The following is a 6,000-nucleotide window of genomic DNA, read 5'->3' as shown; positions in this document are numbered from 1 at the left end:
CTATCGCATCATTGTGCATAACCTTACAACTGGTAATTTCTGTAGTTTTCCTACAGGGCGACTGAATGTATTTTTTGATCAATGACTAGGTATGTTTATTTTAAATTTTAATAGATATTCCCAGAGTTTGTGTCAATTTACATTCCCATCAGCCAGGTACCAGGGCTTGTTTCCACATGCATCACTCATTGCTTTTGTTAATATCTGACAATCTAATGAGAGAAAAATGGATTATTGTTTTAATTTTCTTTTCTGTAACTATTAGTGAAATAAAAACCTTTTAATTTGGATTTTATCTTCCTTTCATTGCCTGCTTGTATACTTTGCCCATATTTTAAAAACATTGAGCTATTTGGCTTTTTAAAAAATCCATTTATAGAAACTCTTTTATGTTAGACATACAATGTGTTAGCCATATGTTTTGTGTAGTTCTATTCCGTCTATTGTTTTATCTTAAAAAAAAAACACTTGTCTTGTCATTGTGATGTCATGCAAAACTTTAAAAATATTTATGGAGACAAATGTTTTGATTTTTTCTTTAATGATTCTGGACTTCCTGTCTTGCTTAAAGTCTCCCCTCGCTAAAGTGATATTACTATTCTTTAAAAAATTCCCTCTAAGTTTTTAATTTGTATATTTTAGATCTTTAATTCTTCTGGAATTTACTTTTTAATATGGCATGGTTCTATTTTTGATTTATTATGAATAGTCAATTAAACCAAGATCAGTTATCGAACAAATAATTCCTTTATCATCGGCTTGTTTGCCACCTTTGCTTTATTAGGTTCTACTTCTAGATTCTCTCCCAGACCACTCAACTATTTGCCTGAGCTATTATAGTAGTAAGTTACAATTACTTTACAAATAGCTTTACAGTAAGTTAAAATATTGGTTTTCAGTAAGTGAAATTCGAGTGTGCCACTAAGAGAGCCATGAAATTTCCCGGTGAGGTAAAAGATAACAGGAGATAAAGGTCTGACAAACGGCTGGGTAAACCATAAGGCTCTGCAGCAAATGTTAGCTGCTGTTACCGCAAAAATGAACGTACAGAAAAAGAATCTTGAGCCTGGAAGGCTAAACTTTTTCTTTTCTGACCATTAACATTGCAGGGAATGGAGGGCCAGCTGTGGGGCAGCTGACCTAGTGTTCCCAGCCGCACGACCGGGAGACAGAGAGGAAGGGGTAAAAGCAAAGTACTGCCTGCGCTCGGGAACCGAGGTATCTTTTCAAAGTCGCAGAACGGAATTAGGGAGAGGAACTGCGAAGAGACGGCCGGCAAGGAGACCCAGGGACACGGGGGTCTCTCGGGAGGTGGCTGCGAAGGTCGGGCAGGAGGTGCATCTCTCCCCAGCTGCTTGCTGGGGATTCCCGAGCCTGCGGACCTTCGGGAGCCACAGTCTGGAGCATGACCACAGCGCAGCAGCGGGGCTGCCCGGTGGCCAGCGGGAGAAGACCGGGCGGCAGAGTCGCCGGTCTCCGGCCCCGCCCGTCCCGTCCCGTAGGTTTGTAGCTGCGGCTGCGGGGCCCCGGATTGGCCCGAGCGGACCACGGGGCGGGGTAGCCGCGCGCGCGCACGCGCGGGCGCGGTCACGACAGCGGCGCGCGCGTGCTCCGTCGGTCGGTGCGGCGGCGGCGGCGGCCTCGGAGGAACGGGGCGGGCCATGGCAGTGGGCAGCAGGACAGTGTAGCGCCGCGCGGGCCAGGCGGGAGGTGACTGAGAGAGACGGAATGGGGGCGGCGCAGCTGGACGGTCGCGGTGGTCTGGGCTGCTGACCTCGCACCCGGAGCTTGGAGCCGGCGGCTGCGGAGCGCCTGGCAGGTGAGTGTGGCGGAGCGCGACCCGGATATGCGGCGCGGCTGAGGGGCGGCGCGGTCGCGGCAGCCCGCTGAGGTGCCCCCGAGCGGGCCGGCGGCTCGCTCTTGCTGACCACAGCCTGTGGTGCCGGGGACTTCGCTGCCGGCGCCGCGCTTCCTCCCGGCTCGGGGGACTCCCGCCCGCCGGCCCGCGGGGGCGCCTCGCTCAGCTGCGGCCCTCCGGGTTTCTCCTAGGTGAGCGGCTCTTCCCGGCCTCTCGCCGCAGAGACGCAGCTGGGAGCCCGGGGCCGCCGGCGCCGTTGGTCGCTTTCCTGAGGGGAACCTCTGTGGAGAGGCAGTGTCCTTGCCCCCTGCGTCTACATGGTCAGCCTCAAAGCCTCCCCACTCTCGGGTGCCTTTTTGCGCAGAAGTGTATTTTAGGGGCAGGGATCCTGGGCTGTTTGGGTATGGTCGTGTTTTCAAATCTTAGCGCCGCCACTCATCCGCCCTGGGGCCTTGGGCCAAAGTGTCGTGCTTTGTTAATGGGAATAATAATACGTACTTCACAGGCTTCTTGTGAGGATAGGATTGGAAGGTGTGCAAGACCGAACAGCTAGTGATCGGTAAATGGTAGGCTATTAGGAGCAACCCTGGTGCATCATCTTGTCAGCTGTTGCTGATTCTTGGCTGCGCTTGTACGTTTGGGGGGCACATTACACATTATTTCGGAACTACTCTGGTGTTGAAGTAACCTCCACTGGAATTGCTTAATACTGGAGTGGCATTAGAATCCTCTAGTCTTACCCTCGAATCCTGTAGTCCCTTGCTTGGGTTGCCTTGGAATACCTGTCTCACGTACCGAGTGGGAATTATTGCTGAAATAAAACCCAGCGAATTTAGGATTCATTTAGGATGGAAGATGGCGGGACACACAAACTTGAAGTGCTTTGCTGTTTAAATAATCTTAAGTGGCACTTAGACTCTGTCACTTGTTACAGAGTATAAACACACGATGAATATGGAAACAGACTCCTTTTTTCTGCATTGCTACATCCGAAGGGAGTGACAAGTGCTTTTGTAAACATCATTGTGGGTAGTGTTATTGTCTGGTGAAGTCATCATAATTAAATTAGATGAGTACTTATTTTGAAGCACTGAATGAATGTTTGGAAATATGATTCCTAATTAAATCATCTTCAACGAGTCAGAATTCTCAGCAGTTCATTAATCATTTGGGGATTTTTATGCTATGCTCTAAGATTTTTATGGTAAAAGCAGAACTGTTGAAGTCATGATAATGTAGCATAGGAGAGGATGTTCAGGATAAAAATCTTAACCTATTTTCAGGGGGCAAGTCTACAACAAAGTAAAACTCTTAGGCTTTAAAACTGGAATTGTATTCACTAAAGCAAAAATGACTAAAAACAAAAAACTTTTGTTTTATACTCCCTGTGTTGCTCTGATGAGGGTCTTCTACCTTCAGGTTTTTTTTAAGAAGTGGAAAAGTTGAGTTGGGTTTTGATTTATTGCCGTTTTGCCCCTCTTGCCTATATTTCCTGATTTTTCTAGCCACTCATTCATAAAGGCTTTTGATCCAACTTGCTTTGTGAATGTGAACAAAATACATAGAAAATAGTTAAAGTGAACTTTATAATTTAAATTATGTTCTTCCTTGTAGTCTAATTATGTATTTCCTAAATTATGATCTTCCCTTTTGTCTATCTTTAGACTGGTGAACCCAACAGTAGAAGCACTGTTAGCTACTGTGAAAAGGCTAGGGGTCAGAAGTCACATCTTGGTTCTAGGCCTGGACGTGGGTCCCAAATATCTGGGGCTTTGGGGATGTCACTCAGTCTTTCTGGGCCTCAATTTTTTTTTTTTTAAATTTATGGACTTTGAGTGTGTGTGTCACCAGCAGGTTGAGAGGGTGGTGGTGGACTAGAGAATTGTGTTTATTATACATATAAAGGATATTCCAGGATATTATATTTGCCATTCTCTTTACTCTTTTTCTCTCTTGTTGACTTTTCCTTCTCTTCCTGAATTCAAACATTCTGATGCCTCAGGGTTTTCAAGCTTGCCCCTCTACTTTTTTCTACCTGTACTCCTTCTGGATGATCCTATCATACATGCCCTGTGGTTTAAATACTATCAATACATTGTTGAGTCTCAGATTGTTATCTCGGGTCCTGAACTTCAGATTTCTCCTACTTGCTTACGTGATATCTTCACTTTGTCTGTAGGCATCGTAAACTTAACATGTTCGAAGTGGAGCTCTTGATTTCCATTCCTCAACCTATTCCTTTCCCAGCAGTCTCCATTTCATAGGAACACCCCTCTGCCCCCCTCCTCCACCTACCTCACTTAAGTTAAAAATCTGGTGTCCATCCTTAATTCATTCATTTGCTTCACTCCTCCTCCCCTACCACACAAGTAACCAGCAAAATCGGTCAATTTTACCTTAAAATATATCCCAAATCATTTATTGTTTTTATCTTCACTGCCCCAATTCTTACTGAGTAGTAGCTTCCTAACTAGTCTCCTTGCCTCTTGTCTTACTCTCCTATAATCCTTTTTCAAACAGCAGTCAGACTGATCTTTACTTACTTTCCTGCTCATATAGCTTCTCATTATACTAAGAAGTGAATCCAAACTCTTTACCTGCATTATCAGCTAATTATCTTTCTTAATTTTTTTTTTGTTCTTTATGGTCTTTTTCCTCCAGCATGCAAGCTGATGGCAGGGATCTCTCTGTCTTCTTGGGCTGTTTTCATTAATTAGAACAGTGATTGGAACATTCCACTAATGCTGAATGAATGAATGTGTGAATGAAATAAATTATAAAATATTCTGATTCCAAGTATATCATGTACTGAACACACTTTACATTTCTTTGGCCTCAGACTTGTGTGAATAAGGAAGTAATCAGAGGGCCTAGAGTTACTCAGTTAGATACCCTTATTCCCTCAGTCTTCATTAACATACTGTACTTCCTGAAAAGGCTAAGCATTTAGACCTTAAGCCACTGATAACAAAACAAATGTGAATTTTGTTCATTGTGTACTGAATCATTAGTGTTTTTGCAAATACGGAACCAAACAAGCTTTCCATCCTGTTTTGTTATTTTGAGGCATTGAATTTTGATATTAACTGGAGGGGATTGGTTCTAGAATGGGGTAGTTTGATCTAATATTGCATAACAAATCTTTAGTGTAGCAGTTGGAATTTTTACAGAGAGCAAGTGTTTTTATTTCAATTACACTATTTAAAAAAAAAAATCTGAGACTCTCCCCCACCTCTTGCAAGTGTGTGCACGTGCATTTGTATATATCCTCTGAACCATTTGATTTGAAGTTGTCCTAGCTTACTATATCTTGGGGATAAATCCCTATTACTTGGTTTCTATTAACCGCTCATTTGACATCTTTGTCATGTTGTAGAAAGAGGCAAAAAACAGGATTTTTTTTCCCTCTGCCTGAGAATGAGTTTAGCCCTAAAAACTGTCTAGCAGGTATGTGAACAAAGAAGGGTATGGAAATATTACAAGTGTACAATTCCATTGTCAAAGTAGAAGTATAGGAAAAATACATGGAGGAGGAAATCCTAGATTAGAGGAATAATATTGACTGAAGAGAAAAGGAAGATAAGGGAAAATAGAGATTTTGAGACTTATGTGGGACAGCTTCCCTCTTAGCCCTTTTACCTCTCACTTCCCTTCCCAAATTTTGACACTTGGATATTTTCCCCTCTGCCCCTCTCGGATGTGTCGGATGTGTATGGACTATTTTTCTAAGGAGTGTCTGTGAGCCTACTGTGTAGTGCAATGTCAGAATACATTGTGGGAGAGCAAACTATCCTTTTATTTATTTTTTTAAAAATCCAGAAATCAGCTTTATTTTTATTTTTTAAAATTGATTTTAGAGACAGAGAGGGAGGGAGGGACAGAGAGAGAGAGAGAAAGAAAGAAAAAGAAACATCGATTTGTTCCACTTTTTAATGTATTCATTGGTTGCTTCTTATATGTGCCCTGACCAGGGATTGAACCCTAAACCTTGGCATATTGGGATGACACTCTAACCAACTGAGCTATCCAGCCAGGGCTATCCTTTTCTTTATTTTTCTTTTATTTTTTTAAAACATTTTTTATTAATTTCAGAGAGAGGAAGGGATAGAGAAAGAGACAGAGAAACATTTATGTAAGAGGGA

The 6,000-nt window shown here is 43.1% G+C and overlaps 1 protein-coding gene across 4 annotated transcripts in view; it reads left to right on the top strand.

Moving 5' to 3' along the window:
* Window positions 1-1,714: 1,714 nt before the first annotated feature.
* Window positions 1,715-6,000, top strand: part of PIK3CB (phosphatidylinositol-4,5-bisphosphate 3-kinase catalytic subunit beta) — a 144,730-nt gene continuing 140,444 nt past the window's right edge. For all 4 annotated transcript variants that reach the window (XM_087824959.1, XM_087824958.1, XM_087824957.1 and 1 more), the window contains exon 1: window positions 1,715-1,819. The gene's annotated coding sequence lies outside the window, so the exon portion shown is untranslated. The remainder of the gene's footprint in view (window positions 1,820-6,000) is intronic.

Source organism: Miniopterus natalensis, chromosome 15, assembly GCF_054644295.1.
Source record: "Miniopterus natalensis isolate mMinNat1 chromosome 15, mMinNat1.hap1, whole genome shotgun sequence".
Lineage (NCBI taxonomy): Eukaryota > Metazoa > Chordata > Mammalia > Chiroptera > Miniopteridae > Miniopterus > Miniopterus natalensis.
The sequence above is the reverse complement of the archived record's forward strand: the minus strand, read 5'-3'. Positions and strand labels throughout refer to the sequence as shown.